Raw genomic sequence first — 27,703 nt, forward strand, 5'->3', positions numbered from 1 at the left:
CTCTTGCACAGCAGAGTTGCGAAATAGTTCAAGTATTTGCTGTGAAAATCTAGGTATATGGCCTAGCAAAGTATGCAGATGAAATTCTTGTGAATTCCCCTTCCGATGCCAAAAACAATCTGGAATCAGATTTCGCTATTCGCCACTAGGTGGCAGCCTTTTGTTGGATGAATCTTGCATGCAATACTAGCACTACAACCAAATGTTGCTAGCAATTCTAATTCCAAGGTTTGCAACATTTTACGAACGATTTGATGTTAATTATTATTTAAAAACTGCTTCTCGCGTGATCTCATGAATTGCATTCCTGGGCCTCGCGGCAAAAACATAATTTGCCCCGTTTTCTTTTCTTAAGGCACATCCTTATTTTATGCCCATTATAAATCCATTTCCACGCTGTAGTACCTCCCCCGGCAAGCGCGACCTTTTCATTTTCGGCACAGATAATGGCCACTTCGCGAAGGAGAAGTTCCCGCGCGGCTGAAAGTGACTGCACATTCTGCTCGTTTGCGCCATCCGTTAATTAGATCTGGCCTTTGGGATGATGGGTACCTTACGTGCCCCCTCGGGCGGGCCAAAGTCAAATATCTGTGACCCATTTTTTTTTTGGTTGGGACGTGTCACAAAAGGCTTATGTCACGGCCCAGGCTTCTTCCTTCCAGTCGGAGGAATGCATCATCATAGAGGGAGAGATCCGCAGGAAACCGACCCCGAAATTGTCACCTCAACCATTTTGCCAAACCTCTACCGTACGAGTTTAAAATTAAGTTCTTCGGAAAAGATCATCGTTTGTGATGGTGGTGTGACTTTTGGCCGATGTGTGTGTGCGGAACAAATGGAATTAATTTCAACGTCCCGTCCTGCGGTTGTTCCGGTGTAGAGGCTGGACCACAAGCTTCCGGAAGAGAGAGAAAGAGGCGTGGATGTTTACGGTGGTTAGTGGTGATTCTTGGAAGATCCAGCATCTTCATACCTCGCCAAGAGAGCTTTGCGGGATTTTCTGGGAAGATTTAGGGGAGGGTACAGAATTATTCAAATCGTGATGCGCTTAATTTCTTATTCCAAGATGCAATGGGGCATTCTTCGAATAGTTTAAGGTTGTAGAAGGTGTTCTTCACTCTTCGGGCAATAAATGTCAATGATGGTTCTGAATTCAGAGTCCAGAAATAGTGAATTGAGATGAAAAATAATCACGATATGTAAAATACAAGCAACACAGAGAAAACCAAAAGATTAGTGAGTAATAGGATGTCGCATACTGTATTTCATCATTTTAATGCGCTAATTATCCAAGTCCAAGTCCAAATCCATGTCCAAGTCCAAGTCCAAGTCCAAGTCCAAGTCCAAGTCCAAGTCCAAGTCCAAGTCCAAGTCCAAGTCCAAGTCCAAGTCCAAGTCCAAGTCCAAGTCCAAGTCCAAGTCCAAGTCCAAGTCCAAGTCCAAGTCCAAGTCCAAGTCCAAGTCCAAGTCCAAGTCCAAGTCCAAGTCCAAGTCCAAGTCCAAGTCCAAGTCCAAGTCCAAGTCCAAGTCCAAGTCCAAGTCCAAGTCCAAGTCCAAGTCCAAGTCCAAGTCCAAGTCCAAGTCCAAGTCCAAGTCCAAGTCCAAGTCCAAGTCCAAGTCCAAGTCCAAGTCCAAGTCCAAGTCCAAGTCCAAGTGCAAGTCCAAGTCCAAGGATTTAAAAGACGGGAATTGCAGATTTTATTATTTTTTTTTAAAGGATAAGGGAAATTCTCCACGGTATCTTCAAGTAAGGTTATCTTCGAATTGGGCGTTTTTTATCAGATGAATGGTCTTTGGGCATTGTGAATGCTTAAATTTTTCACAACTCTTATTAAGTTTAGTTAAAAACTTCAATAGTTATACTAAAGAAACGATATTGGCTTAAGTCCAAAAGATTGTAAAAAAGTTGATTTTTTATTATATGACCAATTCTCTACGAAATCGGTCTTTTTTATTCAATTTTAATTTTTGTATTTTTTAATCCGACTGAAACTTTTTTGGTGCCTTCGGTATGCCCAAAAAAGCCATTTTACATCATTAGTTTGTCCATATAATTTTCCATACAAATTTCGCAGCTGTCCATACAAAAAAGATGTATGAAAATTCAAAAATCTGTATCTTTTGAAGGAATTTTTCGATCGATTTGGTGTCTTCGGCAAAGTTGTAGGTATGGATACGGACTACACTGGAAAAAAATGATACACGGTAAAAAAAAATTGGTGATTTTTTTTATTTAACTTTTTATCACTAAAATTTGATTTGCAAAAAAACACTGTTTTTAATTTTTTTTATTTTTTGATATGTTTTAGAGGACATCAAATGCCAACTTTTCAGAAATTTCCAGGTTGTGCAAAAAATCATTGACCGAGTTATGAATTTTTTTAATCAATACTGATTTTTTCAAAAAATCGAAATATTGGTCGCAAAAATTTTTCAACTTCATTTTTCGATGTAAAATCAAATTTGCAATCAAAACGTACTTTAGTAAAATTTTGATAAAGTGCACCGTTTTCAAATTAAATCCATATTTAGGTGACTTTTTTGAAAATTGTCACAGTTTTTTACAGTTTCAAAAAAGTCACCTAAATATGGATTTAACTTGAAAACGGTGCACTTTATCAAAATTTTACTAAAGTACTTTTTGATTGCAAATTTGATTTTACATCGAAAAATGAAGTTGAAAAATTTTTGCGACCAACATTTCCATTTTTTTGAAAATTTCTGAAAAGTTGGCATTTGATGTCCTCTAAATCATATCAAAAAATAAAAAAATTAAAAATAGTGTTTTTTTGCAAATCAAATTTTAGTGATAAAAAGTTAAATAAAAAAATCACCAATTTTTTTTTACCGTGTATCATTTTTTTCCAGTGTAGTCCGTATCCATACCTACAACTTTGCCGAAGATACCAAATCGATCAAAAAATTCCTTCAAAAGATACAGATTTTTGAATTTTCATACATCAATTTTGTATGGACAGCTGCGAAATTTGTGTGGAAAATTATATGGACAAACTAATGATGCAAAATGGCTTCTTTGGGCATACCGAAGGCACCAAAAAAGTTTCAGTCGGATTAAAAAATACAAAAAAACGAATGACCGAAATCCTAGAGAACTGCTCATATGTTACATTATAAGAAAGGTTTTTGAAATGCCTTTCATATTTCCAACATGATTGAAGAGCATTAAAGAGTAAAGTATACACTTTTTTCAAACTTTATTTTTTTTATTGTTATCGGATCCATCATCCTATCTGTTGTTGTTTATTGCACACTATGTTCATTATTTACAATGAATATGGTTTATTTATGCATTTTAAATCAGATTTTACATTTTTGAAAACATATTTACAATATTTTTTAAACCAAGACTAACATTTAAAAAGGACGTAATATTGAATGTTTGGACCTTTTCAAATGTTAGTCTTGATTGAAAAATAAATAAACATTGATTTCGGAAAGATCGGAAAATTTCACCAATGTTTTATATTTTAACATTGAAAATCAGACCATTAGTTGCTGAGATATCTACATTAGAAAATAATGGGTTATTTGGGTGAGTGAGACTTAGAAAACATCAATTTTTCTGTTTTTAATCTTTGCATGGCAATATCTCAGCAACTTAGGGTCGTATCAACAAAGTTGAAAAACACAAAATATAGAGAATTTTATCCGTTTTTTAAAAAATATTTTTTTTCAAAAGTGGGCAAATATGTGCACTAATTTTTAAACATTAATAACTGCGACTATTTTCAAAAAAGTTAGCCTTAACTTGAAAACGGTGCACTTAATCAAAATTTCACTCAAGTACTTTTTGATTGCAAATTAGATTTTACTTAGAAAAACGAAAATTTTCGCGACCAATATTTCGATTTTTTGAAGAAAAAAACAGTATTGATTCAAAAATTCATAAATCGGTCAAAATTCAAAATTTTTGGCACATTCTGGAAATTTCAGAAAAAATTGACATCAAATCCCCTAAACATATAAAAAAATAAAAAGGAAAAATAGTGTTTTTTGCAAATAAAGTTTTAGCATTAGCAATAAAGGTCGCACAATTCCGGATGGCTGCACAACGCTTATCTTGCTGTTTAACTGTAATTAAACGTATAATAGAACTAGACTCTCATCCGGTTATAATATTCCAATACGGGAGATACCATGTTTTTATCTCCTAGGCCGGTACCTTGCTAACCTCGGGGATTGGAAGGCATGTTAGTAAACATCTATCTAGAATTTTGCAAATCAAGTTTTAGTGACAAAAATGAAATTATAAATCATTAAAAAAAATTTCACCGTGCATAATTTTTTTCAGTGTAGCCCTTATCCATACCTACAACTTTGCTGAAGACATCAAATCGATCAAAAAATTTCTTCAAAAGATACAGATTTTTGAATTTTCATAAATCATTTTTGTATGGACAGCTGGCAAATTAGTATGGAAAATTATATGGACAAACTAATTATGCAAAATGGCTTCTTTAGGCAAACCGAAGGCATCAAAAAAGTTTTAGCCGGATTAAAAAATACAAAAAATAAAATTAAAAAAATAAGATCGATTTCGTAGAGAATTGCTCAGATTGAAAAAAGACGTAAAACCTTAAACTAAAGGAGCTTGGAAGACAAAAATTAAAGGCATGTCGATGCTCCACGTTTTAAAGGGGATAAGGGAAAATCTCCACGATATTATTTTAAAATTTTGACAGAAACAAAACTGTAATATTGAATAAAGGAAATAATAACAATTTATGCGGAGCGGCCGTGGCTGACTGGTTACGGTGTTCGCTTTGTAAGCGAATGGTCCTGGGTTCGATTCCCATCTGCTCCCAACGAGAAAGTATAAATATAAATAAATCTTGAAACTCTGAACATGAACGAAAAATCAAAGTCGCTCGAGTCGGGGTTCGATTCCCCGTCCTTTGGATTGGTAAGCAAAAATGCTAACCACTAGGCCATTGCGACTTGGTGAGCTATATTTGGAATTAGGAATACTATTACTACCAACTACATACGCGCTGGGTTGACAAGGGTTCGGAAGTTCTAAATAACGTTTGAACCCGATTGGTGCAAACGTTCTTCAGGGCGGGGCTTGTCGGTAAAGCTGAAGTACCTCGCGCTCGGCTAGCCAGCGTAGAAATGGGTCACTGAAGCTCGGCAGAGCTAACACCTCCCAAATGCCTATGCGAGTTATTTGCATGTATAGAATGTAGATCTAAAAATACATGGAAACAACTCAATTTGTAAGAAGCGGCCGCGTGGTCCCGTTTGGTTGGTTGCACACACACACACACACACACAAGGAAATAATACCAATTTATGCGTATTTTTTAACAGGCACAAAACAGCACAAATCGTAAAGTTTTCCAAATTTATAAAAATATGCGCAACAAATTCTTAACATGGTGCAGCTTTAAACTAAAACCATTTCACGCAAATATAAGCGCTTATTAGGATTCAGCGAGAAAATAATAATTAACATAAACCAAAAATATGCACGATTTTCCAACTGGTGATAACAGATCGTAACTGGGGGCAAAAGTAAATCTGATGAATGAAATTACTATAACTGTAACCATGTAGGAGTAACTACTCTGGGGGGGAAGAGATTTTCTCGAACCATGAATAAATTATCCCGGCCAGTTTTCTTGGTCTGTGGGCTACGGTTACGGTGGTATTTAGTCAGTTGGGAAATAGCAACTTTATTCATAACACTTCCTCTAGTTACATTGGCCGGGTTAGCTTTGCTAGGTAAGTGGTGGATGATGGAAAGGGCACTTATTTCTGGAATTTTATAAGCGGTCTGTGAATCTTTCATGAAAGCTGTATTAATTGAAGTGATGATATTCATTTCGAAAACTGTGCAATTGTTGACATAAAAAGAATCGTACATGGCAGAGATAATCACTTAAAAGTGGAAAAAAAACTGCTCATCCTCCTCCCCTGCGTGAGATAAATTATGGACCTCGTGTAATTGCCATGAATACTTTACAGCAGCTGATCCCACCGCTGGTCGAAAAATGGCCGAGGGCACTGGAAAAAATGGCCTTGACCGAGAACCCGCTCGCGATGACGGGCGGAACATGGTAATCCTTGCAGATGCTAACCCTTAATGCATTAAAGGGTCATTTTTTTAATTTTTTTGATTTCTAACGCACATGAAATGCTCACTTCCAAACTTCACACTTTAATCTCAAGTCAGATGTTCCGAGAGATTGAGCATGAAGCTGCACGTATGCTGAAGGGTAGTGAGTCGAAACCATTGCAGACCTGCTGTCAGCACATGATGGGTAATATACGAGGGACATGTTTTTGCCGCAGTGAACATAAATGGAACACTGGGAAACTCTGCAAACTCAGCACTCTGGGATGTGTAACCAGTGCGAGGGAAAAAAACACTTTCGCTGATGAAAATTCGAAAAGATGAGATAGTTTCTTGCGTTTGAACGACAAAAAAGTGTAACAAATAAAATCAGCATTGAGGTTTTGCAGCGCGACTGCGTTTCAAATGTAGGTGGCGCGAAAATGAGGTTACTTGCCTAAAGTCGTATGCCTTTCTGTCGATTAAAGAACAAAATCGCTTATTTCTCATGATTCCCTGCATCAATCTTCATGAAACTGGTTGCAAAAGACGAGAAATTTTTTTTGCTTTATAATAATGAACATCATTTTTTGGGCGCGCAAAAATTTGTGAACTTTTTCTTTAAAAAACATGTTTTGGAACACGAAAAAATGAGTTTCCCCGATTTTTTTTTTTTTTGAGGAGCGGCCGTGGCTGACTGGTTACGGTGTTCGCTTTGTAAGCGAATGGTTCTGGGTTCGATTCCCATCTGCTCCCAACGAGAAAGTTAAGAACACATGAATTTGAAATAATGAATATGAACGAAAAATCAAAGTCGCTCGAGGCGGGGTTCGATCCTCCGTCCTTTGGATGTGTAAGCAAAAATGCTAACCACTAGGCCATGACGACTTGGTGAGCGTGGACTGGAATTAGGAAAACTGTTACAGAGAGCGAGTTGTGGCGCTATAACCACGGCAAATAGTGTCCAGGGCATTCGTGGAAATACAATGTCCCATCCCAGAGGGTCCCGGAGTACCAAACCTTCTTAGCATGGTGCTCCCAACGAATACAACCAAAATCTCGGAGCGTATGGTGGTGTGTCCCCACGCTTCTTCCTCCCCTGTCGATTCAGAATTGTGTTGTTGTTCGAACACTCAGTGCTCAAACTCAACCCAATTACGAGTCATCTCTGCGATACGGCTTTACGCAGTAGGCCTGGCCGCTTTAACGCTTGTGATGTTTCAATGCATTCTAATGCAATGGCGCACTACAAATGTTAATAAATGACAAGAAGAGTGCTAGGCGTCATCTAACCTAAGGCACTCTCCAGGATCCCTTCGAAAGATTGGCTGCGCTAGGGTCTGATTAGATTAGATTAGATTAGATTAGACGAAAAAATGAGTTTCCCCGTAAATATCAAAGAAATAAACAGTTATATAAATGATAACAGATGTGTTAACGTATATTCAACAATTTGTATTGATCTTTGACAGACTTTCTTGCCAAATAGTCCAAATTACTATCTTTTTCTAAATCTACAGTTTTCTAATAGAAAAATCAAACAAATATTGGAAAGTTATACCACTGACGAACTGACGTGCCACCAAGAATTCAAATTTGACCGCACTTTCCCATCTTCCTTCTCACTCACTCGCAGCGATCGGCGATTGTCAAACACATGTTTTGACAGATGCACAGCTGCTGCTGCTGAGAAGCTTTCTTAAACAACATGTTGAAAGGGCGGAAATCATTCCATTGTTGATTTATTTTTGCAAAATCCTTAACGAAATTCAATTTTTGACACATTTTTCAAATATAAATGAAAGGTAGTTAGAAGTATTGATTGGCCATGAATTAATTGTCAATGATCATGATGATTTCTAACATTATAATTCTTATCCTTATCAGCCCTTTTTACTTGTTGTACTTGAATTCTTCGCAGCTGCAGGTGGTTAAGTGTCAAACTCGAAATTTGACATTCACTCAAGAAGAGAAAAGCAAAAAGAAAAAAAAAGAAGAATGCGGTCAGAAATGATCGAGTAATTTGTTCCTGGTGGCACGTCAGTTCGTCAGTGGTTATACACCAAATTGTTGGAAATAATTTTTCTCATCCGAATCCGGCATAAGTTTTATAAAAATGTTGATTAGGAAGGAAAAAACACATTTTTTCAAAAAATCATAGGTTTACGCTATTTGTTCATAGGTGGCGACACGCGTCTTTTAGCTTTGCTGCAAATTCTCTATGTTCCGTTAGCGATTGATATAATCGTTGGATGCAATATTGCATAAAACATTCAACACAAGATTTGAAAATTTGAACTGACGTTGTTGACATGCTAGTAATCGGGATGCACGCTTCTAAATGTGCGCAAAGTCGGTCATCGGCGTCAATTGATGATTCGATTCCGACTGATAAGGTTTTTTTTGTTTTGATTTAGTCAAACAAACACAATCCCGTAGTTCAGATGAGAAAAGCATGGACTAGCACGCGGTTTTTACCGCAGGCAACATCTTGTTGATTGAAATCAGTTCGGCAAACAAATATTCCACCAATCCAATTAGTAAGGAATTAGGTTTCCAAACAGTTGTGCATTTCCAGACCCCAGCTATGGAACATTGGTGAATTTCAATTTACCTCCTCAATTAAATGCAAACAAACCGGTGAACTTGAGTGGGTTTCATTGTCTGAAAATTTGTGTGTGTCTGTCTATAGATGCCTCAAGGGGAACTAACTCATCCCTACCAGAAAAATTACGAGGCTTAATGGATTCAGATTGGACGGAAAATCAGGTCACATCAATAGTTTGGTGTCGTCGATTTAAGGGAGAGGTGCGCCGCGAGATGGGATTCGATTTTGATCGATTAGAGATTCAAAACAAAAGGTCCCGTCAACTGGGGCGACTCGGGACAACCACCTCAATAAAGAGAGTCTTTTTATGAATCAACTAAAAACATCAAAAACATCACATCACATGAGTATTGGTGAGAACTGTAGTTCACTGTCATGTTTACGTATCGGTAAAATTGATATACGAGCAAAATCTGTTATAAAAGGTATTTTTTTTTTTGTAGCAAATCCACTATTTTTATACATGTTTTTTTCCTGTGTGTGTAGAATTTCGCAAAAATTGTTGGAGATTTTTTAATTGCATTTTTTTTTAAATTTTATGAAATTTTGTCAATGGTCAGCGATGTTGCATTTTTTGTCCTGCAATCTCCATACAATTTTGAAACTGGCAAAACAATGAAAATATATCTAAAAGAGTTCATGCTTTAACATTGAAAATCAAACAAGTAAGGGGAGAGGGGGCAATATGCACCCCCGGGGCAAAATGAACCCCCTCGGTTTTTCTCGGTATTTGGAAGAATTGTCCGGGAAAAAAAATCATAGAAATTGGAAGCTTATCATTGCTAAACCATGCTGAAAAAATGTGAGCTTCGTAGTATAAAATCAGCTTAAGTTATTTGCGAAACATTAAGATTTTGTGTTTTCATCTAATTTTCATTGAACTTTCATTATGATTTTTGGACAATATAAAAAGCATTTATTGATGTTGTGAGTTTTGAGGTATATAGTTTTTGCCATAATCTTCATTATTCTGTAGATAGATGAGTCTAAAAACATCAAAAAATGCATTTTTAATAAAATTTTCTACAAAAAGCGTAGTTGGGGCAAAATGCACCGCTGTGAAGCTCCTTTGTAAAAACAGCGGTGTAATCTAGTGGTGACTAGTGAAAACTGCTTTTACCCGGTGCATTTAGCCTCATATTTTGGTGTATTTTGGCCCGTTGTTGTAGTGCATATTGCCCCGCATGGTTATTTGAAATGAATCAGAAATGTTTTTAGAAATTTGATATTTTCGAACAATTTAAGACTTTTTTCACATGCATGACGAAGAATAATAGTTGGTTGAACATCGAACAAAATGCTTCCACAGTAATGCTGTAATGATTGAGAAATCACAGTTTTCCTTTAGGGGGTAGTGTCAAACCATGTTCAGGTTCAGTAGGCAGGCCATTGGATGCAAAAAAGACATGCATGCTGGTTAGTGTTAGTCCGTCTATGCAGACGTCCGGTTTTTGGTCCTTCAGATACGCCAAGTATAGTCTGAGATTGTCATAGACTTTAATTTCGCGGAGTCTGGCCAGCAGGAAACGGCCATCGCCGACTGCAGACTGTTCAGTTAGGCGTACTATGGGCGGCTTCATTGGGTCCAGACAGAACATACTGTCTGTTACTTCAGGAGTTTGTGATGACGTTTTTGCTGGCTGCGGCGTGGTGGCGTTTAGAGGTGGGACGATTGGCGTTTTTTCCTTCCGGTAGGGGTTGATGGTTTCCCCTTTTCGGAAGTTGATGAAGTTTGAATTCGATGTAGTTGGAGGTTGGCCAGAAAATTCGACCCTTGCCTGGTCTAGAAGTTCCTTGTCGGACAATTTGGTTGACGAATGAGTGAAAAAGTTGCTGCTACTTGCGTTGTCCTGGTCGAATTGATTGTCCTTTAAGTTAAAATGTGGCGTACTTGGGTTTCGGCCTGCGTCAGAGTTGCAGTTGGTCTGGTGCTGTTGCCGACGAAGATGTTGATGTGATTGTTGTTGCTGCAGGTGTTGCTGTTGCCGGCGTTGCTGATGATGTTGTTGTGATTGTTGTTGTTGCTGGTGCTGAATTTGTTGACGATGTTTTCGGTTGCGGCGACGTGCTTTTTCGGCTTCCTTTTCCTGAAGACGGCGAGTCCGCTGCCTGGCGTCGAAGTCGGTCCAGTCTGGCTTCCAAATTTTTTTGCTGCCGATAAGTCGCCAGCCAGATTCGATTTCCAGTACGGTTTGTTCGTTTAATTCTTCTGCCAGTGATTTTTGCCGGACTTCAATTTCATTGTCTTGCAGTTTATTGATGGATGAAGTGAGGGCCCTCACTTCATCGTGGACTGCTAAAATTATGTCCGAGGGGCATTTTTCTGCTGAGGCAATTGTTTTAATTATGTCATCCCGGTGGGATGACGTAATTTCCTGGATACGGCAGAATGATTCAGCGAGTTTTTGATTCTGGTCCGAGGTGGTGTCTTCAAATGCTTTTCTGACTTCGTTTAAGGGGAAGTCCATTGCCGGTGCCTGTGTTAATACTGCCGAAAGTATTCGACTTGCGATTTCTGCAGATTTCTTAATTTCTTCCTGCAGGCCTATGATTTTATTATGCAGTTCATTAAGGGCTTCTTGGTTTGTCTTGTCATTGGTCTTGATGTGAGTCAAGATCATATGACTGCCTTCTAAATGATGCTGCATTATTTTTCTAATGTCGATTTCCATATGTAGGTTATTTCGACAAAGGCTGCATATAGGAAGTACATGTAGTTGCAAGTCGTCTTCGGAGCCACGCTTGACCCCAATACAGGCTGCGTGAAATTTTCGATTACAAATGCCCGTACAGTTCCAGAGGTATTGTTGGTCGAAGGGTGAAGAGCACGTCGGCACATAGCACTGCATTTTGCTTACGTTTGTTAATAAGTGCACACGCGACGCGCGACAAAAAAAATAATTACGTTTACGTTTGTGGACTGGGTCAGTGAAGGTAAATAAAAATAAAGTGTAGAGCGAATTAAAAAACGCGTCCGTCCGGTAAAAAGACTCAACTGCAACTGACATTGTTATGACTGACAACTGTTATGTTTGATAGTATGTGTGAGTCCCGTGTAAAAAGTGACAGTTTGACTTTTTAGTTTGACTTTGTGAAACCAACGGGGTACAAACTAAAAAAGTGTCAAACGAAAAAAAAACAGTGTAGTTTCTGAGTTATCGTGATTTGGAAAAAGCTTGCTAATTAAAAACGTGACGCTGAGAAAACCCAATTTCACAAAATTTTAACCTCAAGGGCCTTTTTTAGCAACCAGCAATTTGATCAACAACGTAAAAAAATATAGAACAATTTTAAAAGTTTTTACATCAATCCGTAAATATTCTTTGAACGATCCTTTTTTGTATAAGCTCCTAAAAATAAATGTGTTCATTCATTAATTGATGCAATAAATCTCCAACAAGTGTCATACATCGGCATCTGACCACTCCTTAGCCACCAATCTGTGGTGGCCGAGGCAGTAAAGTCCTTGGGTTAGTATGTCAAAGGTCTACGGTTCGATTCCCGTAGTCGACACTTTTGGTTTTTTTGTTTTGACGGATGAACTTTTTTTGCAAATGAACCTCGAAAGAATTTTTTTTCGCCCATCTGTGTTCTCTGTGTCCGTAAATGGTACCACTATTCTTTCGTCTCGAGGCCATTATTCTCTCAAGCTAAAAAAGTACCTTTTAAACTGAATAAAATAGTAGCCTGTAAATTCTCTTGCCCAAAACAGTTGAATTTAATTATTTTTTTACACGATGGGTACCGTTTACACGGAGAAAAATGAGTTCCCAAAATCGTGAACAAGCGTTCATGAATATCACGAACAATGTGTTCAAATTCCATGATACGGTTTTGAAAGACGTTCCAATATGAACAGTTCATGAACGCATGTTCACGATTTTGGGAACTAATTTTTCTCCGTATAACTGAAATAATCTGAGCCCTCGTTGATGTTTTATTTGGTTTAATTTTACCTTGGTTCTTGGGGTTTTGGTTTTGAAACAATAGCTTGCTATAATCATGCGTTTGAATATTTAATAGTAGAATGTCGTGTGACAGAGCTGCCAGATTAACGGATTATTCTTTTTATAGCGACCCAATTTTTAAAACCACTTTAAATCAGCAGAAAGTTCCAGAACCCACGGTTTCACGCAATTTATTTGCCCACCCCTGCGAATAATGGTACAAGATAATAATTACCATAACAATAGCAGTACTCCCAGTTATCATCGTGGTCACAAATTATTTCCACTCCGAGTTGAGCCTTTTCTTCTTTCCAAAATTATCCTCCACTTTGCCGTAAACGAACAATACCGAATTACGTTCACAGTTAACAAAACACTGGGAAAAATCTCCACTGTAAACAAACGCTCTGTAATTCAATCACGCACTCACACACTGCTGTAAATTGTGGCACCACACAATTATGACTACGATTTCACGGTTTTGTGTTTTTTCCCTCAATCTACTTTGTTGTAAAATGCGTTGTTATATTCTTCGATGGGGGATAAAATGTTGAATAATTCACTCAAATCGCAATGTTCTCACATCTGTGACGCAATGACAGGAACGATCGCCACTCGAATAATCCTTTCGGGGTCAAATTGACACCGGCGCGCTAACATTTCGCAACTCGGGCGCAACTTTTTGGGCACAATTTTGCAATATTTCTTTTGCGCGGCGTCGTAATTTTTCTTTCTCACAATACACAAAACAAGGAACACACACCCGAAATAATAACCGTTTCGCGCACACGAACTATTTTTATCGGTGGGGTGACTTTCTCAGGTTTGGAGACCTCGCGGTAGACACCCCGAGGAACGGCCGGCACACGGGATTCGGCCGCTCGGGTTTGTTTGCAAACAAACGCGTTGGTCACTGGCCTATGGTTTTGTTTTTGAACGAAAATAAATTTTCCGCTGACGGCACCGCGTCTTGACGCACCACACCGGCTTGCACCTTAACGACTTGAACTTCTTGAGCTAGAACATCGGCTTAATCCAGTGATCGCGATCGTCAGCGACAAAGAAGAAACCTGTCGTTCAACACCGACTCCCGCACTCGATCAACCACAAACTTCCAGAACTTCCACGTTCAGACACTTGATCCAGCGATACGAGCGCGCGCGCACTCCCGAACCTACAACCTTGCAGAGCTGTTGATTTGTGGACTCCTCGGCGAGTACTGAATCCCGCTGGTTAGCTCAAGTTCCCGCAAAGCTGAGCGGAGAATCGCCGCGGTCGACATAGCCGACAAAGAAGGTCCCCTCTATCAATAATGGGTGATGGTATCAGTAGGCGCACACGAGACGTCCACTACTCACAGCCTGCTGGGACTCGGACGAGACTCTGAGATGATCAGGGAGAACTCGCTCAAAGAGAAGCGCCTAGGACGTACTAAGGATTAAGCGTGCCCTCGCGGAGATGGTCCGATTAAGTCCAAACTAGAACAGTGAGAGAGAGAGAGCGCGCGCAAAGAGTGGCCTCAGCTCAGCTGAGTCAGCGCGAGTGACTTGCTGGTGGTTGTTTGTTCTCGGAAAGAAGCTCCCGAGCCGGGTGGTGCATTGTAGTGGAGAACGGGAAACTTGTGTTGCGATAGAAACATATATGCCAGAGATTATCATCTTGACTAGGGTGCCGGAGCACTGCCCGGAAGAGGAAGAAAGCTTAAACAGCTTGAAGCACCTGGCGTCTCCATCGTATATTTTGAATTTATGAAACCGACAGTGGGGATGGTATTGGGCCAAATTATGTTCTAATTTAATTCGGTTTTGAGGGTTGTTTTGTGGAATTTGTATATAAGGAGACAGTAAGTTTACGTTTTTATCAAAAAATGTGTGTTTTTAAGTTGTTGTCACTTGTGTGCTATCTTATGACAACGACCACTTTGGTCGAACATGAATTAATTATGAAACTCTTGTAGCTTTAACCCGATTCTAGAAATTAATTTTTAACACTTGTGATATAGACCAAATTATCATCAAAATGATCGTGCTTGAATGTTCAAAAAATAAAACACTTGTGAAATTTTCGTAATACAAGCAAAATATTTGATATTTGACTTTTTTGAAATGTTAGTATCGATTCCAAGATTCTATAAATATAACTGTTTCGAAAATTTATTTTTTTTTCTTCGAAAATAGGACCATTGATTTCTGAGATATTGATAATTGGAGATGAGCTTTCCGGTAAAACTATCAACAATACTAAAAAACCAAGGCCATCATATAAAAATGGCTTAAAACCACAAAAAATACCAAATCCCCCTGTTTTTTCAACATTTTTATTTTTAAAACCGCTGTTACTCCACAAGGAATGGCTTTTATGTAAACTTGTCTGGAAAATCGATTCCGGCTGGCTGGCTGGTTTTTGATGATTTTGGCGTTCAGACCACTTAAAAACAGTAACAGTAATTATTTGTACAAAACTTGTGAACAAAAAAAACGGCATCTTTTACGCTTGAGATTAGAATTGTACATTTTTGGATTTTTAAGTTTTTGAAAAATGTATTTTTTGAAAAATATTGAGCATATGGTCATACCACATTTTAAAATTCGTTTTAAATCGACGCTTTCATGCTATCTTATTACACACCGCTTTTTGACGTTCCGAGAAAAATGCGTTCAAATGTTTGACCATGAACAAACAAAAATACAGCACGCAATGTAAACAATAACAAACATGTTTTGTTTGGTTGACCGTTCTGTGCACTGTCCCGAAGTATGGTTGAATTTAGTTGCCGGAGTCCGCGTTATTACTACAAATGTTTATGGTAGTCGGGCATGTGTCAAACGCGTTCTGACCTGAAATCCTTTTGGCGAGTTGTCGCATTTCCAGCAAACTTCTTTCATATGAAGAGTAACAACAATGCACGGAGCTTTTCGGGGTTTTATCCCTTCGGAAATCGCGTGTTTTGGCATTTCTTAAAAGTGTCCCTACAAAATGACGAAATGAACAATCAAATTTACATTCGAGGATAACCTTATATTTATTTTTTAACTGTATTCAAGTGATTTAAAATTTTCAGTTTTTCGCAATTCAATTTAATTCGATTTGTGTTTTATTAGAATTTAACAGTTCTTATGTACAATATAACATTTTCAAATCAGATTTTTGAAGAAACCTTTCAACGGACATCAGTTTGTGAAAAAATGAGTTTTTCTCAAAATCACCTTTTCATGAGTTCATTGATTTTTTTCAAAATTGTTAAAGTACCATAAGGTCTTTGATATATTTTTGCAAGTATGTGTGAAAATCGTCATTCTTTTTTTCATAAAGAATAGCAGATGCTTATAAATTTGAGTTGGAGTCTCGAAAAGTGATAATTTTGAGAAAAAGCCTCCATGTGTTGACTATGTCTTACTCTTTTTGCATCAAAAACCAAAAATATTGAAAAATAATATTGTTTAAAACATTTTTTCGGTGGGATTTTGGCGGAATCTAGTTTCACACACGGTTTAAAAAAAATGAACCGTATTTTCTTTTAACTCTTCCAGTCCTAAATTCTTCAAAAAATATTATAGGCTAGTTTTGGAAATTTTTATGTTGACCCAAAGGGTTAAACTGCTTTTTAAAACTTGAGTTGTGCTAGAAATTCCCGTTTCACTTTAAGCACAACCCTAATATAAATGATACGAAATTCCTAACAAAACAAATCTCCACAATTGAAAAAAAAAACAATATTTTTAAATAGCTTAGAAAACAGTTGTTTAGAGATCCTGCCCGAGCATGGGTAAATAACAAGGGAAATGCGTAACAATACCTTTCTCTGGTATCAATACCAAATTTTGGTATTCCTGGACCCTTTAAAATTTGTCTTAAGGATTATGTAAGAGCAAAATGTGGTATCATACCAATTTAAGGTATTGTTTTGTAAAATTGCAGGATTTGTAAATTGTCGAACACCACATTTTGGAATTCTTTTGGTATTACAGTATTTCATCAAATTCCTCTGAAACTATGGGAAAATTTGACCAATTTTGACAAAATAATTAATTTTGCGCTAAAATGATGTCTCAAAGCGAATGCTTTCATTGAAAACCGGAAATTTCAAACTTGATTTTAAACATTTTTGATATACCCCCTAAAGAAATGACTTCAAATTGTGGAAAATTTTCAAAGTCAGGATGCCACATTTTGGTATTATTTTGGTATTGAAAGGATTATTATTTTGTTATTGAAAGGTTTAATCAAATTCCTCTGAAACTACGGAATTGTTTTATAAATTTTGACGAGATAATTAATTTTTTTTGACTTGAAACCCAAAAATGTTTAAGCTGATTTTCACTTTTTTTTATATACCTTTTAAGATTTTTTTTTTAAACGTAGAAATTCTTCTAAGTTGGGATAACCAAATACTACTGAAAAACGAGTTAATCAACAGATTATTGAATTTTGGTGAATTTCAATCCTTATTTTTCAATCTTGTTATTTTTCAGAATCTTCAAGAACTTCAAGCACAGGCCGTTCATCAATGACAAATGAATTCGATAGGGTGAAGAATATCACTAAGAACAACATGGGATCATCAAATGAGTAGATTTGGCTGTTGCATATGGATCATTTCCGTTTTTTTCACTAACTACAACTGCTGCACTAAAAATGGTATGAAAATACCAAATTTTGGTATTACTTATGCAAATACCAGCGACCAAAATGTGCTCTTGGTTGCCCATTAATAGATGGTAAAATACCATGAAATCAAACCAAAATCATGTATGTAGAAGACCACAGGAATACAAAAAACCTGATTTTCGAAGGGCGCGGGAATACCTAAAAATAAAACCATGGTAATACCAAGTTTTGGTATTCAAGTTTTGTTTAAAAATCCAGAAGACCTCAACTTGGAATTGAAATGGTTTTATTTTGAGGTATTATTTTACCCTTGGAATAACATGGTTACGTATTGTTGTGCCCTTCCACATACAAGACTTTGGTATGATTTCATGGTATTTTACCATCTATTACTGGGCAACCAAGGGCACATTTTGGTCTCTGTTATTTGCCCAAGTAATACCAAAATTTGGTATTCCCGTGTTATTTACCCCTGCTCGGGTGGAACGTCTCAGAATAACATTTTCTTCTTTCATTACTTACTATTCAATCCCAGCTCTGTCGACTTACCTGTGGATGATAAAAGAAACAAAAGAAAATCGATTAGATTCATTAGGTCTGCCAATTGTCATTGCAAACTGCTGCAATCATGACAACAATCAACCCTCTACTGCCAATTTTTTTTCGAAAATTTCTTTTTTCCCTTGTTCAGGAGGTCATTTTGAGCATCTTTTGTTCTTTGAAAAACTTTTCTTCCTTTGTTTTACGTTTTTCTTGTTTTATTTTTAGTATTTTAATTTGCATTTATCTTGTTTCGTTTATGTTTATTTTTGGTAGTTTTTGGCCTATTTTGCCACCTCCTATCATTTCATTTTGCCTATCATATTTCAATGTTTTGCTTGTTTTTTTACATTTTCTGCTATAAAATGGCACTATTATCATTTAAATTGTAAAAAAATGCGTAAAGAGATGGGGGGGACACTAGAAAAATTACCGCATATTTCTTTTTTACCTAAAATATAGGAAATGTAAGTAAAAAACACACCCAAAGTTGACCCCTAAAAAAATGACAAACATTTACAAGGTCAAATAAAAACACAAAACTTCCGACCCAAAAATTTTCTAAAATTTTAGGAGTTCTTCTTTCGAATGCTTTTTACAGATCAAAAATTTATTGAAAATTTGATTTTTGGCGATTTTTTAAATCGAAGCTTGTCTAAAGGTTGGGTTGGGTTGTAGAGGGTTAAAAATTTCAAACTTGGAAATCGATGTATATAATTTTGAGTCTAGTCTAATCGAAACCAATGAAGAAGCTAACCCTCCCTTCACGGAGAAAAAATAGTTCCCAAAATCGTGAACAAGCGTTCGTATCGTACCATGGGATTTGAACACTTTGTTCGAGGTTCTCGTTTTCATGAAGATTTTGGGAACTCTTTTTTCTCCGTGTTCAACACATAAGCCCCAACTCAATCTACACATTAAATAAATTTTGAAATTTGGAAGATGTAAAATTTGAAGGACTAATATTACCACTTTTATGATGTATTATTACCAAAATTTAGACTACAACGGTAATTTTTTTATGTTTTAGATGGAAAACTACACATTTTTTTACATAAAAGATATACTCATTCCAGTTGTAATATTACCATGTTTTTTTATTTATTTTGTAGTTGACAGTAGGTGACAAAAAATCGACCTCAGGGATACCCTCTGACTCGATTCCTTAGGCAAAAATAAGCATATGTGCCAATTTTGAGCCAAATCGGTTAAGGTTTAAGGGTCATTTTTTATCGTTGAAATTTACATGGGGACCATCCATAAACCACGTGGACACTTTAGGGGGGGAGGGGGGTATGGCGATTGTCCACGATCCATATAAAAAAGTTTTTTTTTGTATGGAAAATTGTCCACGAGGGGAGGGGGGGGGGGGGTTAAAAGATTCACAAATTGTCCACGTGGTTTATGGATGGTCCCATGGGAAAATCGCGAAAATGCATGGCGAAAAACATCGCTTCAGAATTATGACAGCAGGTGGCGCAGCTCTCGCCCAAAGTTGTTCAAGTGTTAGATTCTTGTAGGAAATTGACTTCCTTGCAACTTTGTCGAAGGGTGCAAAACGCTCCGAGTTGATTATGATTGTTGATGATTTTTTTTAGTAAAAAGTATTTTCTTATTTACGTCCTATACACCCTTCATCGTATTGCTTATCACTCATCAGGATCAACTCGGATCTTCTTGCACCCTTTGACAAAGTTGTCTTGAATTGGAATTGATTTTCCTACAAGAATATCACACTTGGACAATTTTGAGCGAGACCTGCTGCCAAAATCCTGAAGCGATGTTTTCCCCCATATATTTTTCCCACATAAACTTCAACGTTTAAAAACGACCCTTAAACCATAACCGATTTGGTTGAGATTTTCCAAAATTTTATTTTTTTCTTGCCACCCTACTTTAATTTTCGAGTGACAGGACACGTATTTTGAAACTTAAATGGCACATGTAACACTGGCAGCAATTCGCAAACAAACATCGCAAAACGCTTCAAACAAACTGTTGCTCAAAGCACAAAAGTTATGATTCATAACTGATGGTCAGCCTCGGCACAGAAGGCGTCAAACGATACCGGCCGTTCAGATTGAAGTTGATCGAATTGCCAACAATTAAACCGGACACCGTGCAGCTCATGTATTGCAAGTATTTGTGCGCCCATTACCGGTGTGAAGTGCCCCCACACTGGGGAAACATGATCCTGACCAGTTCCAGGAACCAGTGCGAACAACTCGCGAAACATTCCGTTCCTTTATCCGGTGCAAAGGGAGGCTCGACTCTGATTGAATCTTCGGGACAATGGATTTGTGGATAGACGGTACTTAGCATGAAATGTAGCCGATTCAATCGACAAAAGGTCAAACTCCCACCCCTTGCGGTAATTAGAACGATAGTGCGATGATAATGAGCACAATACCACCCTGGTGCTGAATACAAAGGATGATTAGGTGCGTTGATAATGGCCTTTTGCTACGCAGTCGAATTTGGACGTGTCACGTGGTTTGTGGACATTGGACAAATATGGACGATGGCGGTCGGTAAACGACAATGTTGACCGATTCCGATGTTAATAATGATATATGTATCAGTTTGGGTTTCTAGTCTTGAGCTGATCATTACATTCAATAAGCTGTAAAATGCATGGCCTTTTGCTAAAATTGACTAATGCTTAAAATTTCGATTTACCTGAACAAAAACTTGTTGTTATGGATTTTTGCTTTGCGTGAATATGAAAAGAATCATATCAAATTCAACTCAACAAAGCAGGCGTCAACTGGAGTGCTCTTATGATACTGAAGTGCTGACACAATCTGACAGCTCCCGGGAATAGATGGCACGCAAACCCCTTTGTATTATCTGTTATCAGCTCGCCTTATTTCTGCATAGATAAACTTTAAATAGGACAACCACCAACACTACCACCATCATCATAGAACTGTAACTTTAATCACTCTCATCAGAAGTTACACGTGGTCACTACTTGCTATGTATCTGTTGCGTGTGGGTGGTTGTTACCATGAGTGATAAAAGGGTGTGTGGTGTTGTGCACGAGCTTAAAATAGCTACAACTTACGTTGCAAAGAACCTTGGCCTCGCCGTGGACGCCCACGATCCACGGGGGGTTTCATGTTGCCGTAGTAGAAACTGCATTACTCCCGTTGCCGGAATGCTACACTGTATGAACAGGCGTTGTTCCAGCTGATGATATGTCAATAAAGGACTAGCACCATAGAGAACGTTTCTAGACTGAACAATGCTTCTCGGGTGTCAACCCGTCAAACAAAACAAAACCCCCAAGTCATGCCTAATCGCGAGCATGACTTTACCCTTGCCGTGAACTTTCATTCTGCAAACTTGACCCCGGCGACAATCGATCCCCCCAAAAATAACGACTGCTTATGGGCACGACAGAGCCGTTACACAACATAAACAACAATCGGATTAGGAGATAAAAGTCACGCTCGGCAAACTCGGCTTTGGGATCCTCCCTTAACCATAAAAGCTTTTCCACAACTTCATGCGCGCCGGAAAGCGGCGGAAATTCGGCACGGGCCCTAATTAAATTAGCCCTCCCCTTTAGCACACACTCCATGTCGTCGAGCGGTGTGGCGACGAAAATGGAACGTAAACTTTTTTTATGAGAGTTTTTTGAAAAATAAAATGGTAAATGTATTCAATGTTTGTGACAATATGACCTTCTAGGCTGAGAATGGTCTGTATTGTATTATATTATATCAATACATGATCGTACCACTTATTCTAGAATTTGCCAGCTTTTGATTTAGGGTAGTTTCAAAGAAAGCTAGTTATCTGTTAATTTTTAGTTTGGAAACATTTTATTGAAGATCAAGTATTGGTTAAATATGTAATTCTGAGTCTCCTAAATCATTTTTTTTTATGAAGAAATTTCATATAAAATTGTTTTACCGTTTATCATTTTTTTCAGTGAAGTCCTTATCCATACCAACAACAATTCCTCAAAAGACACAGATTTTTGAATTTTCATATGTCATTTTTGTATGGACAGCTATCAAATTTGTATGGAAAATTATATGGACAAAATAATGATGCAAAAAGGCTTATATGGGCATAGCGAAGGCACCAAAAAAGATTCAGCCTGATTAAAAAATACAAAAAAATCGAATGACCGAAATCTGAGATAATTGCTCATTTTTGAAAATACTCACATTTTTGTAATTCACAATATGACATTGAATACGCAATTTTTTTTAAATTGAGCAACTCTCTACGAAATCGGCCGATTTCGACCATTTTTATTTTTTGTATTTTTTGATTTGACTCAAACTTTGTGGAGGCCTTCCCTATGACCAAATAAGCTATTTTGTGTCATTGGTTCACCCATACAAGTCTCCATACAATTTTGGCTGCTATCCATACAAAAATGGTATGTAAATATTCAAACAGCTGTAACTTTTGAGTGAATTTTCTGATCAATTTGGTGTCTTCGGCAAAGTTGTAGGTATTGTTGAGGACAATTGAGAAAAAAATAGGTACACGGAAAAAAAATTGCAGATTTTTTTATCAACTTTTTTTTTACTAAAGCTCAATTTCCCAAAATACGTATTTTTTTATATGTTTTAGGGGACTAAAATCCGCAACTTTTGAGCTATCGAGAAACATGGTCAAAAAATCTGCCGCCATGCTATGAATTTTTGAAAAATAGTGATTTTTGTAAAAAAAAATCCAAATTTCATGCAAAAACAAATTTGAAGTTATTTTTTAATGCAAAATTGAATTTGCAATCGAAAACTACTCTACAATTTTTTTGATAAAGGGCTTCGTTTTCAAGATATAGCCACCGAAAGTTTGATTTTAGCAAAATATTTACAGTTTTTTGATTTTTAAAAATAGTGACCATGAGCGACCATTTCTAAAAATATTTTTTTTGAAAAGTAGCAAATTTTCTGAACTTTTCAAAAAAAATATTCTTAGAAATGGTCGCTCATGGTCACTATTTTAAAAATCGAAAAACTGCACATATTTTGCTAAAATCAAACTTTCGGTGGCTATATCTTGGAAACGAAGCCCTTTATCAAAAAAATTGTAGAGTAGTTTTCGATTGCAAATTCAATTTTGCATTAATCTAATCTAATCTTAGACCCTAGCGCAGCCAATCTTTCGAAGGGATCCTGGAAAGTGCCTTAGGTTAGATGACGCCTAGCACTCTTCTTGATATTTATTAACATTTGTAGTGTGCCATTGCATCGGAATGCATTGAAACATCACAAGCGTTAAAGCGGCCAGGCCTACTGCGTAAAGCCGTATCGCAGAGATGACTCGTAATTGGGTTGAGTTTGAGCACTGAGTGTTCGAACAACAACACAATTCTGAATCGACAGGGGAGGAAGAAGCGTGGGGACACACCACCATACGCTCCGAGATTTTGGTTGTTTTCGTTGGGAGCACCATGCTAAGAAGGTTTGGTACTCCGGGACCCTCTGGGATGGGACATTGTATTTCCACGAATGCCCTGGACACTATTTGCCGTGGTTATAGCGCCACAACTCGCTCTCTGTAACAGTATTCCTATTTCCAGTCCAAGCTCACCAAGTCGTCATAGCCTAGTGGTTAGCATTTTTGCTTACCAATCCAAAGGACGGGGGATCGAACCCCGCCTCGAGCGACTTTGATTTTTCGTTCATCATTTCAAATTCATGTATTCTTAACTTTCTCGTTGGGAGCAGATGGGAATTGAACCCAGAACCATTCGCTTACAAAGCGAACACCGTAACCAGTCAGCCACGGCCGCTCCTTATTGCAAATTCAATTTTGCATTAAAAAATAACTTCAAATTTGTTTTTGCATGAAATTTGGATTTTTTTTCCAAAAATCAATATTTTTCAAAAATTCATAACTTGGCGGCAGATTTTTGACCATGTTTCTCGATAGCTCAAAAGTTGCGGATTTTCGTCCCCTAAAACATATAAAAAAATCTCGAAAATCAAAAAATACTTATTTTGGGAAATTGAGTTTTAGTGAAAAAAAAGTTGATAAAAAAATCTGAGTCGTGTGGTGTTCGTGGGGGAGATCAGTTGGCGAATCGAAGCGCGAGAATCCGCGAGAAAGTGCTCGAAGTTTCTTGAATTCATTGAAAAAATGTGTCGCGTCGTGGCCTTGCGAGTTGGGCCCTCAGTCGTGTGGTGTTCGTGGGGGAGATCAGTAGGCGAATCGAAGCGCGAGAATCCGCGAGAAAGTGCTCGAAGTTTCTTGATTTTATTGATAGAAGGCTTCGCGTCGTCATGTATATATTGTCTTTCTGTTGTTGAGCCGGTTATTCGCGGTCCGGACTGGGTAAATTCGTGGTGAAGTTTGTTACAAAGATGTCGTGCGCGAAGAATTTCATGAAATCGATTGAAACAGTTCAACATTTTGTTTTGAAAGCCCTTCCCTTAGCTACGTGGCTCGGAAGGCACGCCGACGGTAAGAAGTAAAAAAATACGGGATTGAGTATATAATTAAGTCCTTCTCATAGCGTCGAAACTCGGAAGGCAACGATTATGTTTCACTTTCTGGTCATATCATCTACCAATAATGAATCCGGATCTATTTTAAATTGTACGTCACCGAATAATGCGTTGATTCAAATTTCATTTCGTTTTGAAAGCCCATCCCAAAGCATCGTTGCTCGGATGGCACGCCGGCGGTAAGAAGTAAAAATATACGCGATAATAAGTCCTTCTCATAGCGTCGTAGCTCCGAAGGCAACGATTATGTTTCACTTTCTGGTCATATCATCTACCAAGATGAATCCTGACCTTCCCTTTCCTTCCCCTACTAACACAATTCCCCCACTTCCCGTGATGCTTGAAGGAGATGCTGTGGATTCAACGGTCTCATGCGGTGTCAACAGGTATAGAGCGACAAACTCTGTGTCTGATGAGTCTGCAACTTCAACTATCGGACTAACATTCCTACCTTTGTTGAACTTCATCTCCTTGAGGGGAAGCCGGTATTGACATAAAGCAGAGATCTTTAGGGGTTATACAGTGAGGATGATTAGCTCCCACTACTCATCTGTTGGTTCATTGTGTAACTTCAGCTGATCCGTCAATAACGGAGTAGCAGCTCATTGGCAGTCAACCATGCTCATGCTCATGCTAAAAAAAAGTTGATAAAAAAATCTGCATTTTTTTTCCGTGTACCAAGACACCAAATTGATCAGAAAATTCACTCAAAAGTTACAGCTGTTTGAATATTTACATACCATTTTTGTATGGACAGCAGCCAAAATTGTATGGAGACTTGTATGGGTGAACCAATGACACAAAATAGCTTATTTGGTCATAGGGAAGGCCCCCACAAAGTTTGAGCCAAATCAAAAAATACAAATAAAATCCATTTCCGGTTTTGGTAGAGAATTGCTCAAATGGCTTTTTACTCAAAAATCTGGGTGTTTGATTTTCACAAAAAATACATATTTTTTTAAATACTTAAATTTTTAATCATTCGCAATTGTAGGGACATTTCTTCAAAATTGATTTCACTGAATGGGATGTTTCGTTAAAAGGTTTTCCAAAATTTGTGAAATAGTTTGAAGTTTTTTTAAGATTGTGTTATCAATCAACAATATTTAACACTTAAATTCCCAAGCTCGAGAAAAAGGTGGAATTTATATGGAAAGTCCCTCTCTTTTTCTCTAGATTGGAAGTTTAGGTGTTAAAAAACATCTGAACAACTGTTAATCTTAAAAAATCAAAACAATATAAAAATGAATGCAAATGACAACAAAAAACATTAAAAATTAAAATAATTTTCAAAGCAAATCATTTGTTTGAACAATTTTAAAATACCCTTAAAACAAATAATAATCTATTCAAAAATAAGATCATTTCATGTGAAAAATGCAAATGCAAAAAATAAACGAAATTATTATTTTGAAGATTCAGTTGAAACTATTTTATTTAATTCAATATTTTTTAAATAAGTGGTTACTTTTAAAAGCATACAAAAAAAAACTTTTCAGTTTACCTGAGTAAATATTTGCATTAAACATGAGTAGGTTGCTCCGTTTGTTTGCAAACCCACATTGGCCCTTTAACACTGTTTCGCCTGAATTTATCTTTGAGTCAGATAAAAACGGATGCATTAATTGTTCCGACCCCGGATAGCCACAGGCCTGGCAACCTACCGTGGACCACACAGTAAAACACCGATATTTTGACAGTTCAACTAGTTGAGTTTTCCAGAACTGACATTTCATACCAAACGACTGAGAATCGAAAACTGTTTTGTATTCAGATGTCAAAGATTTCACAGATTGAGTTAAGAACGCCATTTTGTGCAGCTCACAATGCCTCAACTTTCAATCTCCACAGATCCCCAGAGTTCGATTTCAATCCTGAAATATTCAATAATCCGAAAAAAAACTCCATGCATTGTGGTCACTTTTCCTATGAAAGAAGTTTCAAACTTGTCGTGCTAACTTGGCACACCCTGAAACTTGCTGCAATTGCGACAACTGGCCAAAAGGATTTTAGGTCAGAACGCGTTTGCCACAGGTACAAGCCCGACTACCGTAAACATTTGTAATTATAACTCGGGACCTCGGCAACCAAATTCAACCAATCTTCGGGACAATTCACAGAATGGTCAACCTAACCAAACGTGTTTGTTATTGTTTACATGGCGTGCTCTATTTTTGTGTATTGATGGTCAAACAGTAAAACGCGTTTTTTTTCGGAACGGACAGCGTCGAGGTGTCAAACCATCGGGGGTTTCCTATACCGGCGAAAAAAACTCCGCGTAAAAATTTCGGCCATAATGCAAATGACCGTCCCACGCGTCACCACTCCCGGAACAAAAACAAAAAAAAACCCGTGCTACACACGTGTGTGCTTTTCATTGTGGAACGTGCACAGCACAAGCAACAATTCCAACAACAACAACAACAAAGCTCGCAGAAAAGGAGGCCACGAGCATCGTGATTTATTTATACTTCCGATATGGTGCTTGCGAGGCGCACATGTGCAACGTGCAGGTTTTGGTGACGCCGCTGTTGCGGCATTTTTGAGCCTGCTCTCTCTCTCTCTCGCTGGACAAAACCATAGGAACCGTGCTGTTTATGAGCAGCAAACAGTCCGGGTTAACCAAAAAAAAGGGAGGCGGTTTGGGGGTGTCAAGTTGGGCCTTTATGGCAGCACCGCCATTATGGCGAAGGGATCTGTCAAACGACATAACCTCAAAAGTTGCCGTTTGTTGCGCCGTAGAAAGAGGTTTGTTGATTGTTATTTGTTCTTCAGGACATGACGACAAATCTATGGGCTCAACTCAACACGTGTGCCCTTGATTCGGCATGTCACAGATAAACAGACGTCTTTTTTTAAGCTTTTTGCAATTCAGTTGGCAAGTAGCGGTTCTTCGAATCGTTTAGGTTTGAATTTGAATTTAATGTTACGGTAGACGAGTTCTACGTCTGCTTGTCTGCAATTATTGCACAACACCAGAACAATGATTCAGGGGTTCGTCAAGGGTGATGAACGAAAAACAACAATCTCTGCACAGCTGGTATGGTTATGTTTTCCATCGCAACCCAGAAAGGATAGATCGATTGCACCGAAAGACGACTCCGACCTTAACCTTGTCCTGCAGCAGAATGTGCCCTTTTCGCTGGCACAACACGCCATTTTTGGTCGATAACCTGGCTCTAGCAACTAGCAAACTGTACAAGATTGCCGGTTGCCACGTGTAAACCTGGGTGGGACTTTGACTGGTACAATACCTTGTCCGGAGTGGGGAAAGACAGTCGTGGGTTTTCTCATTTGAATCTATTTTAGTTGCTTTTTCATTTGCCGTTTTTCCACTCGTGCGACCTTAGCCAGGGACATTGTTGCATAAGTTTGAGGGGGAGCGAGAGGACCAAATCGTACCGCTGGTTCGCCTGTAGTTATGCAACGAGTGCTACTCTTTGTA

General features: G+C 37.8%; 1 protein-coding gene across 5 annotated transcripts in view; it reads right to left on the minus strand.

Moving 5' to 3' along the window:
• The window catches only part of LOC120414378 (uncharacterized), an 84,473-nt gene that overhangs the window by 34,200 nt on the left and 22,570 nt on the right, over window positions 1-27,703 (minus strand). The window contains exon 1 of one of the 5 annotated variants that reach the window (XM_052711257.1): window positions 17,762-17,788. The exons of 3 other annotated variants lie outside the window; for them this stretch is intronic. The gene's annotated coding sequence lies outside the window, so the exon portion shown is untranslated. Of the gene's footprint in view, window positions 1-12,866; window positions 13,738-17,761; window positions 17,789-27,703 lie in introns of those variants that run through there. One more of the 5 variants, XM_039575550.2, reaches the window with a different exon arrangement.

The sequence above is a fragment of the Culex pipiens genome, chromosome 3, assembly GCF_016801865.2.
Source record: "Culex pipiens pallens isolate TS chromosome 3, TS_CPP_V2, whole genome shotgun sequence".
NCBI lineage: Eukaryota > Metazoa > Arthropoda > Insecta > Diptera > Culicidae > Culex > Culex pipiens.